This window comes from Myotis nattereri (assembly GCF_964212035.1).
Source record: "Myotis nattereri genome assembly, chromosome: 12".
Lineage (NCBI taxonomy): Eukaryota > Metazoa > Chordata > Mammalia > Chiroptera > Vespertilionidae > Myotis > Myotis nattereri.
The window spans coordinates 31585801-31602168 of NC_138087.1; the positions used below are offsets into that span (position 1 = coordinate 31585801).

General features: G+C 37.8%; 1 protein-coding gene across 1 annotated transcript in view; it reads left to right on the forward strand.

The window, feature by feature from the left end:
- PTPRD (protein tyrosine phosphatase receptor type D) overlaps window positions 1–16368 on the forward strand; it is a 2145631-nt gene that overhangs the window by 1501813 nt on the left and 627450 nt on the right. Inside the window, exon 10 of the mRNA XM_081103407.1 lies at window positions 9660–9698. The gene's annotated coding sequence lies outside the window, so the exon portion shown is untranslated. The remainder of the gene's footprint in view (window positions 1–9659; window positions 9699–16368) is intronic.

The following is a 16368-nucleotide window of genomic DNA, read 5'->3' on the forward strand; positions in this document are numbered from 1 at the left end:
TTCTGAATTTATTGAGAGCTTTTGAAGCTTGAAGATTTCAAGACATAAATACACAGTATAATGACTGGCACTAAGGAAACTAATTTGGTTGAAAGCCACACATCAATTCTTAAAATTATATTACTATCTTCCTGCTGATCAGACCAAAACTTATAATATTTATAAGAGAACTTTAGAAAAACATTTCTACTCAAACTCAATAATTTTTGAACACCTGGATAACTCCAAACAAAATTACAGCATTTGTATCATGTGCATATGCATTTGTAAGGATTTGTTTTCTCTGTAACATCTATTGTCAAATAGAGGAAGCCTAACTTGCATTTGCAAGTTGTTTGATACACACACACACACACACACACACACACACAGGGTGTCCCCAAAAATGTAAACACATTTTAACAGCTAATAGCTCAATTTTGAAAATGAAATGTGTTTTAATAAATACTGTCTTTATAATTATTCAAATTGTATGTATATATTTTGGGGGGATACCAATCATATATATATAAATATATAAATATATATATATAAATATATATATATATTTCTTATCATTACGGGTATTATTAATTTAAATGCAGGCAAAGAATGTCAAGAGGGGAAGCAAATTCTATCCTGGTTGACAGTTAATGTCAAGAGGGGAAGCAAATTCTATCCTGGTTGACAGTTGAGTCTTCCTGGAAAACTGGAAGGTGTGGGCAGAAAATCGGCTAGACAAGATGCATGTGATCAAGGCTGTGTAGAAAAGCTGAGGTATAACCTTGAAATAGTAATGGGAATAACACCAAGCATAGCAGGCACCAAAGCCAAGGATAGAGAGTAGAGTATCCAGTCAAGGAGAAAAGCCATAATTGGCAAAAAGAAGTTGGTGTCCAAGCAGATGTAGCTCAAACAGGGAAAAGGAGTAGTTCAGGAATTGGTAATCAACTTGATCCTTATCGTCACTGTAATCATGACAGCTCCCTGTTACCATCCCTACCATGCCAACACAGCTTCACATAATCTATGATCTGGCCTACACCTTCTTGTCCACCCCTCTCTATCAGGCTCTTTCTAGCTCCCTATGTTCTATCCACAGTGGGCACATCTGTGCTCTTCACACAGTTTGTTCCTACATAAGAGCCTTTGCTCATAGATGCCCTTTTTAGGTCTTTGCCACTTCCTCTTGACAGACTATTCTTTCTTTTATTCAGGTTTCAATTCATATTATCACCTCTCAACAAGATTTTCCTGATTTCCCTATTCAGTATATCCAATACTACCCATATGGTACCACATTATTTTGGTTTATATTCTTTGTAGTACTTAGATCTATTTGACATTATCCATCCATTTACTTGTCTAATCTATCTGTCTATCTATCTATCTATCTATCTATCTATCTACTTTTGTTATTTATTAATTACCACCCATTATCATATAATCAGTATTGGGGGAGGAACCTATTTTCCTTCAAACTGTGATTTGTAGTATCTAGAACTCATGGTAGATGTTCAAAAATATGTGTTGAATAAATGAATGAGTGAGTTGAGTATTAAGTGCTAAACTCCACTGCAGGCTGGCTGGTGTGGCTCAGTGGTTGAGCATTGACCCATGCACCGGAAGTCACCAGTTCAATTCCCTAGTATATGTGTGGGTTGTAGTCTCAATCTCCAGTAGGGATGTGCAAGAGGCAGCCCATCTCTCTCATCCATGTTTCTCTCTCTCTCCTTCTCCCTTCCTCTCTCTGAAATCAATAAAAACATTTTAAAAATAACAATAAATAAATGAAACAAAATCCACTGTAATTTTCAAAACTCACAGCAGCTCTGAAAGATAAGTATTATTTTCTTTTTACCAAAAAGAAGGCTGATGTTTTTCAGAGACTAGCTGACTTGCCCAAGATCACGTTGCAAGTAAATATGTCTACAATGCTCATTTTTTATCCCAATATAGTATCTTCCTTATTGACAAATAAGGGTCACATGAGATAGTGAAGAAACTATAAAGCACTATAGTAATTAATGTAAAATATTTGATTTCAATACTATTATTGGGATGGCACACGTATTTGCTAACTGCGCATGGACATCAGCTAGATTACACTCTTTGAAGATACACGAGTTCCTAATTTTCTTTAGTTTTTATTGTGGAATAACTACACCTACATCAAAGTCTAGAGAAGTATACATCTGCTCATGAATTCCCTTTATTCCATTTGTGATTAGCTGCTGATCTCAAAGAAGTTCCGTTCTACGTAATGACGCCAACACCAGGGCAAAGCATTAGGGCCCTGACACAGGAAAACCTTACACAATGATGGTACTGCAGGGTGATTCTTTCTTAACTTTGGCTACACCAGTAAGCCCTTCAATATAGGGTAATATGTAAAGGAAAAAATTAGTTACACCAGTTCATTCTTTTGGGGTAATAAAGGAAAATCATGTTCACACAATTTCAAGAGAAAGAGAAAATAGAACATAACAGACATAATAGTGAATAAAAATATATTGATGTAAATAATCCAGAAATGTTGTGAGACTACATAACAATAAACTGAATGCAAATTTGATACAAATTTGAATGAAAATGGAGTAATAAAAAAAATAAGCATGAAACTGAACTTAAATTCATTCATCTACTTGTAATCACTTTTGCATCTCAGTAAATTAAGAAAGCTATTTAACTTTCTTTGGGGTTTTAGGATGAATCTCAGCATATGTTAATCCTGGAAATGTTAAAGTCATCACTGGTCTTCATAATCAAATCTTTATTTTTATAGTTGATATCCTGAAGATATTAGCAGTTATTAGAAGTGATTATACCAAAACTGTGTGATTTAATAGATAACTATACAAAATACATGATAATTTCAGAAACTAACAAATATAAAATTTTTTAAAAAATAAGCACTTTTCAGCCCAACTGGTAACCAACAAAATATATACTAAAACAATAAAAGATATAACTGACAAAAATGTAAAAATTGAAAAATGACAATATCTACTATTAGCTACAGTGTGAGGAGGGAGGCACTCTCATATATAGCTTATAGGGATGTTGAATTTTATAGCCTTTTGGAGTGCAATTTGGCAATAGGTATTGTAATTTTTGTAATTTGAAATGCAGGCTTGACTGAGTCCAGAAATTCATCCTAAGGGAATAATCATGATTCATGCAAATATATAGCCTTAAGAATGTTTATCACAGAGCTGCTTATACAAGAAAAAAATAACTGATGACTACCTTTATGATGGGTCTTACAAATCATATTTCATCTATAAAATTAAAATTTTAAATAACTATGCAGTACCTAAAAATGTTGTAGAAAACAACTCATATCATTTTTAAATATTCATGGAAAATTAAAATATTCATGCTGCTATTACTGAACTTGTAAAATATATTAGTGCATTGAAAAGAGACTATGTGACTACAGAGCAAAAAAAGTCAAAAGCAGTTATCTCTTGGTGATAAGATTTTGGATGACTTTTTTTTTTTTTTTTTTTTTTTTAGTATATTGTGAAAATTTTCAACAGTGAATATTGAGCTGATTGCCGGGAGATAGGTACATGGTGGGAGGTAGAAGATAGTATAGGAAGGATAAATGTTGATGGACAGTGACTTGACATGCAGTGTACAGATGATGTGTTGTAAAATTGTGCACCTGAAGTCTGTATAATTTTGCTAACCAGTGTCACCCCAATAAAATCATACAAAGGGAAAAAACAGTAAATACTGAATTATTTTATAAAAAGGAAAATATAATGACACAAAATTATGATTAATGATTTAATCTGTATCACAAGTAGATAAATAAATGAGCAATATCACAGGGAGCAGAGGAAAAAAAGTAAATTAAAAATTAGAAAAGGAAATACAAAGACAGGAATGGGAGAGATGGAAGAACCAAATTATGAACTGTGTTTCAGACCAAGAAATACACCATAAGCAGGTAGTATATACCCTTCATTTTTGTTGTGTATACCAAAATTCACAGTCAGCAAAGTGTACAAACTTTTATTTTTTTTACTTTTATTTTTTTAATATATTTTATTGATTTTTTACAGATAGGAAGGGAGAGGGATAGAGAGTTAGAAACATTGATGAGAGAGAAACATCAATCAGCTGCCTCCTGCACACCCCCTACTGGGGATGTACCCACAACCAAGGTACATGCCCTTGACCAGAATCGAACCTGGGACCCTTCAGTCTGCAGGCCGACACTCTATCCACTGAGCCAAACCGGTTAGGGCAAAGTGTACAAACTTTTAAAAATTCCATGTTTCTTTCATTTATTGTTTTCATCAACATCTGAAAAGTTGACATTATTTTTTTCCCAGGCTTTATTAATGACTTGGAAAATTCTAAATGAAATGAAATACAGTACACAAATTAAAATCACTATCAGGTACCATCATTAAATAAATATGTTGTCTCATTATTATTATTGTATTGCAGTCTCTAATACTCTGCACTGTACAAGTCATTTTTGTGTATTTTATCCCATTTATTCTCATTTAAACCCTTGGAAGTTCTTTGTATAATTTCCATTTTACAGATGAAGAAACAAAAATCTAGCAAGGTTACATAACTCCCCAACACCTGGGGTAGGCTCAGAGTGAATGCAAACTAACAAAACTAGCTTTCCCATGTATTCTTCTCAACCTAAGCTTTACTTTAAAGAATACCATTCATACCAGCCATGAAATTTCTATGTTTTATTCTCCTTCTGTAATCATAAATTATAACTTCAAAGTTGTTTGCTCTGATTCTATGATTGATCACAATGAGTATGTAGGAGCTGTTGCTTACAGATCATCACACTACAGAATTTCCAGCTACTTTCAGCAAATCGTATCACAGACTTTTCCACATTCCATGTACATGTTGTCAAGTTGTGCAAATTATTTTGATTTTCTTTTTTTTCAAATGTTAGCACAGCTCTATTCTTCACTTCTAAATGAATTTTAAAAGAATGTATAAAACAGCCCTCACTGGTTTTGCTCAGTGGATAGAGCGTGGGCCTGTGGACTGAAGAGTCCTGGGTTCAGTTCTGATCAAGGGCACATGCCTGGGGTTGCAGGCTCGATCCCCAGTGGGGGGCGTGCAGGAGGCAGCCGATCAATGACTCTCTGTCATCATTGATGTTTCTATCTCTCCCTCTCCCTTCCTCTCTGAAATCAATAAACATATATAATTTTTAAACAGCATTTTTTTTAAAAAAGTATCCATGAAACAAAATATATATCAAGATTATTTAGGAGATGGGCATTAGGTGAGGTGATTATAAAATTATAAACATGTATTATATAAATAATTAAACACGTAAGAGCTTTTAAGGATGATGTCAAGATTAAACTGGGGGCAGATTAGGTAACTTTACTACAATAGTATAGTTTTGTTTCCTATCCGGATTGTAGAATTTAAAACATCAAGTTTAGGAAGTAGCCTCTAAGGAGCATAAGAAATAATTCGCTTCTTGTCACAGAATGTTCTCACCCTCGTTCTGGTTATTTGGGGGCGGGAGAAGGTAAGTACTTATCTAAGCAGATAAGCCCTCTGGCATCTGGACCCTGGATTCCTGTTCCTATTCCCATGCAATGATGGCATTTGCCTCCACTTTGTGAAAGCCTCCCACGTTCATCTGCATGCTGGTCAGGCTCAACAGTACTTTTGGAGCTCAAACTTTTCCTCTTAGTTTTAGAAACCTTTACCAACTTAACATTTTCATTTGGCTGTCTCACAGGCATGTCACAAATAATTTGTTAAAGTGTAACTCTTCTTATTCCCCTTGAATTTTAGTGCTTCCTTCCTTCATTATCTCAGGAAATGGCAGCACTGTACATCCAGTTGCTCAAACCAAAAACCTGGCCATCATCCCTGAGTCCTTACGGTGTCCCACCTTCATATGTAGTAAGTGCCCCAGCAAGCCTCTGCTTTGTTCCTACTAACTCTGCCCTGAATTTACCCAACATTCTTTACCCCCACTGCCCATATGGTAGTCCCAAGTTCCTTACAGAATGTGATCTCTACTTCCAGGCACCTTTTCCCCAAATGGCCACACAACATCCAGATAATTTTTTTTTTATTAATTAAATCTTTATTGTTCAGATTATTACAGTTGTGCCTCTTTCCCCCCCCCCATAACTCCACTCCACCCAGCTCCCACCCCACCCTCTTCCCTCACTCCCCACCCACTGTCCTCATCCATAGGTGCATGATTTTTGTCCAGTCTCTTCCCGCATCCCCCTCACCCCTTTCCCCCCCAAGAATAGCCAGTCCACTCCCTTTCTATGCCCCTGATTCTATTATAATCACCAGTTCATTCTGTTCATCAGATTATTCACTTGATTTTCAGGTTCACTTGTTGATAGATGTGTATTTGTTGTTCATAATTTGTATCTTTACCTTCTTCTTCTTCTGCCTCTTTTTTTTTTTAAATATATTTTATTGATTTTTTACAGACAGGAAGGGAGAGGGATAGAGAGTTAGAAATATCGATGGGAGAGAAACATTGATCAGCTGCCTCCTGCACACCTCCTACTGGGGATGTGCCCGCAACCAATGTACATGCCCTTGACCAGAATCAAACCTGGGACCTTTCAGTCCACAGGCTGACGCTCTATCCACTGAGCCAAACTGGTTAGGGCCTTCTTCCTCTTCTTAAAGGATACCTTTCAGCATTTCATAGAATACTGGTTTGGTGGTGATGAACTCCTTTAGCTTTTTCTTATCTGTGAAGCTCTTTATCTGACCTTCAATTCTGAATGATAGCTTTGCTGGATAAAGTATTCTTGGTTGTAGGCTCTTGGCATTCATCACTTTGAATATTTCTTGCCACTCCCTTCTGGCCTGCAAAATTTCTGTTGAGAAATCAGCTGACATTAGTATGGGTATTCTCTTGTAGGTAACTGAGTTTCTTTCTCTTGCTGCTTTTAAGATTCTCTCTTTGTCTTTTGCTCTTGGCATTTAAATTATGATGTGTCTTGGTGTGGTCCTCTTTGGGTTCCTTTTGTTTGGGGTTCTCTATGCTTCCTGGACTTGTAAGTCTATTTCTTTCACCAGGTAGGGGAAGTTTTCTGTCATTATTTCTTCAAATAGGTTTTCAATATCTTGTTCTCTCTCTTCTTCTGGCACCCCTATAATTTGGATGTTGGTACGCTTGAAGCTGTCCCAAGGGCTCCTTACACTGTCTTCGTATTTTTGGATTCTTTTTTCATTTTGCTTTTCCAGTTGGGTGTGTTTTGCTTCTTCGTATTTCAAATCATTGACTTGATCCTTGCAATCCTCTAGTCTGCTGTTGGGAGTCTGTATAATATTCTTTATTTCAGTCAGTGTATGCTTAATTTCTAGTTGGTCCTTTATCACAACCTCGAGGGTCTCATTAGATTTCTTGTAGGTCTCATTAAGTTTATCGGCAGTTTCTAGGAAATTCTTGAAAAACCTTAAAAGTGTGGTTTTGAACTCTACATCCAGTCGTTTGCTTTCCTCCATTTCTGTCATTTGTGTCCTTTTTCTTTGTCTCTGCATTTTTTATTCTTCCCTGTGTTGATAAAGTGGTTTTCTGTGCTAAGCGTCCTCTAGGGCCCAGTGGTTCAGCCTCCCCAATTACCTGAGGAGGACAGTCTTGGTGCACCCCCTTGTGGGCTTTGTGCACAGTCTTATTGTAGTTAAGCCTTGATTGTTGTAGGTATCACTGTGAGGAATTGACCTCCAGGCCAATTGGCTGTGAGAATCAGCTGTGTCTGCAGTGGGAGAACGTCTGTGCTGGAGACACCCCTCCAGGGCAAGACTTGCTTCAGTGGGGCTTTGGTGCTCACTGAGTCTGCCCCCTGAGTGTGTCCTTTATGTTTCCACGGAGCTGCAAACTGGATGGTCCCACTCTGACCTCTGGGCTTCCTGGCTCCTGGATCTCTAGGGAGGTGCTAATCTAGCCTTTGCCTGAGGCTATCCAACAAAAGCCTCCCTGCAGGGCTTGAGCAGGGTGGGTCCCACGGATCAACAGGGCAGGGCTAGCAGTTATGGTGTCTCCGCTTCTCAGTATCCTGGAAATCCCTGCCAGCCCCTCCGAGAGAAAGCTGCCCTTAAGTTCCGACTGATGCCAGACAGTCCCGCTTCTCCCGTATGAGTCTGGGTCCCTAGAGATTCACCCGGGACTGGAGCTAAGAGCCTGAGACTCCCTCCCGATTGAAAACGACAACCGCGCCCTCAGCCGCCAGCCCACTCCGCATGCACCTCCGCACCTTAGTATTTTACTTCTGCACTGTACCTCCTCTGAGTCTTGGTATGCTTTTCTCTTTCCTTCTAGTTGTAGAATTTCCACTCAGCCAGCCTTCCTGTGGTTCTGGATGATGTCCGTTCCGTCTTTTAGTTGTATTTTTGAAGTGGTTGTTCGAGGCAGCAAACTCCGGTGTTTACCTATGCCTCCATCTTGGTTTCTCCCTCCAGATAATTTTTTAAAACAAAGATTACAATAACAACTTCCGCTTCCTTTCCAATGTGTTAACCATTGATTTTATGCCCTCCAATAAGTATATATCTCACAAGCTTCCATCTCTTCTTTTTAGAGCTTTAAGTTGTAGTTGACATATGCCGTGCATGTGTCTCACATGCACAACTTGATGAGTTTTGACATATGTATATACCTGTAAAGCCATCACCACAATCAAGATAACAAATATATCCATCAACTCAAAAAATGCGTTATGGCTTTTTGATACCTCCCTCCTCCCTTCTCTACCTATGTCTACAGATAACTACAGATCTGCTTTATGTCACTCAGAATCAGGTGGCATTTTCCAGAAATTTACAGAAGTGTATTAATGCTTCCTCTTCCTTAAACTACTCACAGAGAGTCTAAACTGATTTCTTTCATGTCACTCTTACAAAAACAAACAAACAAAAACAAAAACAAAAACAAAAACAAAACACAAATGAGCAAGTTTAATGAAAATCATTGGGAAAATGCCAGCATGGTTGTCCAGTTTTTGGAATGGCTTGTGAAACTTTTGGAACACTCCAACACTTCCATGAACTTGTATCTTTTTTACTTTAATAAAAATATATTAATAATACACTTCTGTTTTTAATTAAAATCTTAATAAGCCTTTGCCTCCATTCAGTTTTGAAATTCAGATTTGTCTCTCTATTTTTTAACAGTATCATCTTGGTTTGAGAGACTGTATTTTGCTTGAGACCCAGTGATGTTAGTTAAAGCAACTGAGTGGTCTCTGTGTGTGTTTACCAAAGAACTAAATCTAACAATGTAAGAAATTCCTTATAATGTAAGGAATACATCATACTGTAAGAATTGTTCAAAGACTTTTCCATCAGAATTTTTTAAATTTAATATTTGATGATTATATATAACTTCAGAGTATATATACTTCTGATTATGAAGAATATTGAATTAATATTCTAAACTGTCATTTTTCTTCCCAGAATAATTAGAGCATGTTTTTGCTTCTTTTGATTTAACAAAGAAACATTTTAAGTTGCTTTTTACAACAATCATCATGAAGGAAAATGCCAAAATACAATTAATTTCACTTCTCTTTGGAATTTGACATTTTCCATAGCTGAGGAATATAAACATGCATCACCTAAATGAGCAGTATTTTAATAGCATCATTTTTACAACTTTTTAACTGGTGACACATCTCTTCTTCATTTAGGGAGACGTGTGGTGAACAACTGTGGGATCTAAAGAATAGGTAAGATTTAAAGCATGCTTAAGTTTTTGTTGTTGTTAATCTTTTAAATTTTCTTTGCTTTGTTACTTAATAGTATTTTTTTAGTACTATAGGTTGTAGCCTCTGAGCAAAGTGTTAGCAATTTTATTGTGGAGCATGAGGAACAAAAAAGAACTTTGAACACTTTCAGATTATTCAGAAGCTTAAAAAACCTACATGAATGTTCTGTATATGAAAGATAGACACAGAGATATTATAGATGGAGTACAATTTTAAGCTCAAAGAAATGAGTGTATTTTTATGGTCAAGAGTGATTATGAATCCATAGCGTAAACATTTACAAGTTAATTTTTTTACAAAACATGTATTGCTATAGTAGTCTTATTCTTACCTCAGTAGAATAAGTCAGTGAGTGGTTGATTTAATTCCCCGAACCTTCTTCATGTAGAGCCATGACTCAGCACCTGAGAGTTTGGGCAATTCAGATCCACCCAGTACTGGAATGAGATGGGTTGGGTTGATGAAGGCGGAGCCAACCGTTAATGGAGTAAGAAAGAGAACTGACATTTTTTTCTATTCCAAAAAATAAACGATAAAGTTCAGCAAGATAACTTTCCTTTTATTAGCATAAAAATACGAATAAGTACAAATTCATTTGTAGCAGAACTTGGAAACTGTGCTTTATGTTTATGGTTGTTGCTGTTGTTCATTGTTTTTCTGGTGACTATTATGAGTCGATCATTTATCATCACGAAAAGGTCTCTTTCCTCTCAACAACTGACATATCTTGGGAAAAATGTTTTGGTAATTTATGGTCCCCCATTTAAAAAGCTATCGCAAATAGTCCACCATCTATTATTTTTCATAACTATAGAGCAGAGTGCAATGGTGGGAGAGTAGAGAGTGTCTCTTCACACTGAATCCAAAATACTGGGTGAAATCCCAGCACCACCCTTAAGATCCAACCTAATCACCCTGGACCTCAGTGGTTTCATTTTCAAAGGAGGCGAATACTACCTCTGCACAGGATTGCTACGGCATTTGAACAAGTTATCACTCTGAGAGTATTTGGAACCTGCATTAGTAAATGGCATAACTGGTGAGACTTGGGATCTAGCTCCCTAGTGCTTCCTGTCTGCAATCCCATGAGCCGCACAAATGAATTTGCAAGGATGGTTGCAGGTGTTTGTACTTGTAGTTCAACTTTATAATTTAAAAAATGTATTTTTGGGGCTAAATCAACTTACCATTTTAAAAGCCTTTGTCATCACCCTCATGGCCCTATGTCTGGAGTTCAGGAAACATCCTTCAGCCCTCATGAACATCTCTCCCTGCCTTCTGGTGCCTTACATTCCTCTAATGGGCTAACGCTCGGGCCCTCTCCTCTATTTCAATAGCCCTGGACTGGGTGGTTTTATATATACTTTTTAAATATAATTTTATGTCAGTCATGTAAAGACTATCTGATTGCCCCTGTTTCCATGTGAATTCTCAGGAAAGATGAGCAGCAGGACTGGGATCACCTGCCAGAAAAGGAGGGGAGCTGGAATTGGGACCCATCACTCTTTCCACAGCTCACGTACATTGCAAAATGTCCTGCTACCTTCCTTAGTGAGATACAATATTTCCATACAAATATTCCTAGAAATATAATCACGGTGATTTTACCCACATTGGTGTAGACAAAATATTTGATGGAGAAGAGGAGGGGGAGCAAAAATGATTGCTAGTTCCCAGGGTGGGTGAGAGCCGCTGAACGGTAAGTAGTAAGACAGTTGCACTAACTCAGTGCGGTGCCTTGGACAATCTCTATGGGAAAGCATACGTAAGCACTCAAAAATATATACAACTCTTTCCTGCTTGGTCAGTTGACAGCCTCAGGTCCTCTTGCATGTGCCTTTAAAATCCAGTTCATCTGCATTTCTATGATAACTTAGCAGACAAGGCCCAGCTCCTATATTTCTCTCTACTTGTTGGAATTCTTCTCCTTCCCAAAACCCCAAAGATCCTCTTTTCTGTATGTTGCTGCTTTTCTACTGTTGGTGTGAAATCTGTGGTTCATCTGAGTATACGTGCTGAAGTCAGGGAAGAGGGTAATTATTATATCCAAATGTCCTTTAGAGACACCAGCCTTGAATTTCTATAAGAAAAATAAATTTCTATAAGAAAAAAAAAAGCTGTTAGGAAAAATAAAAATGAGGCTCCTACATGATTGGTAAATTATTTAATTTAAAAAATAATTGTTTGTAATTAACTTTATTAAAGTAAACCTGTTTCTTTAGACAATTTATCCTAAATAGACTATTGAAAAAAATTAAAAAAAAATAATTTTCTTTCAGCTCCTACACACACACACACACACACACACACACACGCATACAAACTTACCCATATGTACACACAGATTATAGCAACGTCTCTTCCCTTTTTCAATAAAATATTTATATGTTTTTTTAGAATAAGTAATGTTGAAAAGGTGATTTTGGAGAAAGTTTAAGTGACATTAAACTTTTCTGTGTTATGGCATTTTTAAATGGTAAATAATCTATCAAACACTGCATTTTAAGTAGTCGCTATCTTAACTTCATAAACAAGAGGCTGACTGTGTTTTACTGTAGAAATACGCTTTCATTGTGTTGATACCACAGTATAGCTTTCTCTTTCCTCAGATTGTCTCCACTCTAAACATACCGCCTGACAAAGATGACATAAAGTTAACGTGATTGCTAGCCAGCTGTATTGTTATCACAATAGAGAAACACACTTGTTTCCTCCGGGAGTATTCCCGGTGAGGCATTTCTGGACAAGTATCATGCTTTCTTTTGAGTTGATTGTGATCTGATTCACTCTAAGTAATCACATAGGTATCCTTTTTACTCTTTGAAGGCTAGATTTAAAGCATAGAAAAGTTCAGAGGGAAAAGGTAAGCTACTGGATGGTATTTTTCAGGGCATGCTTAGAAACAGGATGTTCTTATTGAGAAATATTTGGAGTCTCACACAAAAGAAGGAATCTAAATTGTGCAACATAAGCACATTGGCATAGGTTGTGAAAACTCAGTGTTATCTTGGGATCACGGGAAAGTTTTATTTACAATATCAGCTTCGCTCATGAAACTCAAATAAATGCTTCCAGAGAGAAATGAGGTAATAGCAATGAACCAAACAGTTGTTTATTTTGCATGGCTACCTCTATATTTCCAAAGAGATTTATTGTTCCCTTATGAGTCTTACAGAGAGCTTATAGTTTCCTTGCTATAGAAAAATGTTCATTATCTACAACAAGTACTTATTATGAGGATCAGAAGGCACCAAGGGGGCAAACGTGCAGCCACCAAGAAGAGTTCAAGGGCCAGGAAGCATTGAGTGCAATCTCATTGTTTGGCTGGTTAAACTACAAGATGCACCTAAAAATGATTCATGTTCCCTAGGAAACCTGGCTTCTACATGACACCTTCAGACCACGAGAGTGCATGCCATGCCCTTTTGTGAAGGAAAGGAAGAGTGGAATTAGTCTGACCCCAGTAATATCACTAATGCTGGCGATGGCCCCATCACCACCACGAGGAAAACACGTGGTGGACACCTCCCAGTGCCTTTGCCCCAGGATGGTCCCTGAATTTTTATGTCATTTTTGGGAATCTGCTCAGGGTAGAGTCGGTCCTGGCTGCAGTGCCCATATACTTCTAACCATGCAATAGTATTAATACTTGGATTTTCTAACCTCTCTTTCTACATATTTACATTTGGGGAAAAATGTTAGTATTCAAATGGGCTATTACAGGATAGTGAGTTAACTGGTTCCAATGCTTCCTACAATATAGCAGGGAAGAGAAGAAAAGAAGGCTTGTTGCTTGTGCTGTTTAGGGCAGGAAAAAAAACATCATTGGTTACTAATAAGCATGGACAGTTACCAAACGTAGAAATGAGAAAGGGTACTTCCATCTTTGAAGACTCTTATTATTAGTTCTGTCTTTGAGTGGTTGCTTCTTTGCTATCATCAATATCAATGATAGAACACAACAATGGTGTGCAGTTCTATGGCTTATCCCCACGGCACATTTATTGTCCCCATCACCTTGACCGTGGTTTCCAAGATTAATTCAAGTGTCCATGGCCCCATCTATTAATTATTGCTGCAGAAGCTCTTCACAAGACATCAGAGTTTTTTTTAATTCTAATTTATTTATTCACAAATAGTTCTTATGTTTTTACTCTCTAGAAGTTGCTATACAAGTAAATTTTTTTTAAAAAATAATTCTTTATTGTTGAAAGTATTACAAGTCCCCCCTCCCCCCCATAACACATCAGAGTTTAGCCACTCTTTTGTTATTTTGATGGGAAGTTTCTAAAGCCTCAGAAATTGAAAACAAACAAGCAAACAGAACTGACTGGAGTTTTCAAATATCAACGCATTGAGGGTTTTTAAAATTAGTATATGCCCTATCTGAATTCCTCCTTTTAAGAAGATTAATAGAAGATTAATTAATTTAAACAACAATACATATAGTCATCATTGCCAGACCTGATATGAGATGATAAATGTTTGATCCAATTTTCCTTTCTGGATAAGGTTTTCTTTCCTATCTCCGTCAGGGACCCAATTCCAGTCACAGTTTCTGAGAGTGAGTTCTTGGGAGTGGGTGTGAAATTGGGATAGATGTTTGCTCTTCTTGCTTCGGTCCAAAGAGTCCACGGAGGACCTTTGATGAGCCCACAGGGGTTAGGGACATTGTACGGATGCAGGTAAACCGGGATCAGACGGCTAACCGCTCGGCTGGCACCTTCCAGGTACCCAGAGATGCGCTGTATTTGGCTGGGTTGAGGGTAGGGGGTTAGGTGGCCAGGCGCCACAGCTTGTACTTAGGGAACATTAACTCCCATTTTTTCTGCCTCTGTCAGTGTGATTTGTTGTGTTTGTTCCATTCAAGAAAGCAGGCAGTCAACACACTCTGCTGAAAACTTCCTCTAAGAGAGTGACCAACTGACTCTAATAGGTATTTGACACAGCAGATGTTTGGCAGTATAGGACAGTGGACAGTGAGTACAAAGACAAATCACATTGCACCTTCAGCAGCGCATATACTAAAATTGGAACCACCCAGAGAAGGTGAGCATAGCAAAAGCAAGTCGCAGATTTTCTTTTAGCGTTGCTGAGTTTTGTAAAATTTTGTGAAGTTTTGCTCTTCTACCTGATGTTACGGGATGTAATGGCAAAGAAAAACCCTCACATGCAGATCATGGTGATTCCTTATCCTGGGTGGCAGAAGGACAAACACACGCACATGTGATACCACACTTTAATGGGTGGAGCTTAACAAAAATTTCAATATTGTGTAAATATGCTTTGCCCTAATGCCAGCTTAAAGTAGAAGAATCATTTGACATTGTAACTAGTTTACCCATAGCTCTGTGTGAAAGGAAAGCATCTTGCCTTGTTTGATGTTCTTAGCCATGAATATTAGAAATCACCTACCCTAACAGCCCTGAGTAGTCATCTCAAATACTGTGATAGCACTTGGCCAGTGGGACTCACTCTGTATGTACTGGGCAAGTGTATTAGTCTTCTATGCCGTGTAACAAACTGCCGCAAACTCAGTGGCTAAGACAACAAAAATGTATTAGCCCACAGTCTCTGTGGAGGGGTAGAGGCACGCCTTACCTGGCTCTTCTGCAAGGATGCAGTCAGTATGTCAGCCAGGGCTTGGTTCTCTTCTGGAGGCTCGACTGGTACTGGACCCACTTCCATCACTAAGGTTGTTGGTAGAATTCATTTCCTTGTGATTGTTAAGAGCAAGGGGTCCAGCTTCTTATGCCTTTTGGCTGGAGGCTTCTCTCTGCTCCTAGAAGCTGTCTGAAGTCCATTGCCTCATGGCCCTCTCTGTAAGCCCTCTCATAGCATGGCACCATACTTTTTTAAAGCCAGCAAGGAAGAAACAGAGCCTGTGGCACTAGTCTGATAGCAAGATAAAGTCTTCTATAACATAGCATAACCAGGGGAGTGAAATCCTGTCACCTTTGCCAGATACTATTGGTTAGAAGCATGTCACAGGTCCTGTCCAAACTCAAGGGGACATGTTATACAAGAATATAGCCATCAGGAGGAGGGGAGCCTGAGGACCACCTTAAAGTCATCTGCCAGGTAGGTATCGTCATAAAAAAACAGTATCAGGGGCAGCCCTGAAATCCCAACTTTGAAGGAGAATTTAAAATCACATTAGAGGAAAAAAAACCATGTCAGTTTGGCTTTACTAAAGAAAATGTAAAATAGCCGTTGAGTTGTCACTACACTAGATTTGTGAAAACACCGTATTTATAGCATTTCCTACTATAAGAGGCTGAATCTCAGGACATAGGAATGTATTCTTAGCGATTCTGACAAAGAATAGCGTGTGGACCTCTCTCCTTACTGAGTGCACTCTGAGTTTCAAGGCTTTGAATAACGCAGTTTGTTCTTAATGCACACCTCATTTGCCTACTTTTATTTGGCCTGTAACAACCACAGAGGTGATTATATACTATGTAATTATATGTTGCAGTTAATACCATTTTACCATCTATTTATCCATAGGCCTGTTTTCTCACATCAGCACTTAATTCTATAATATTTAAGCCAAAAGCTCCAGGCTTACAAGTCTTCCAGGATGTGAAAATAATAGACAAATTATAAGTTATTCCTTGAGGGAACAGTG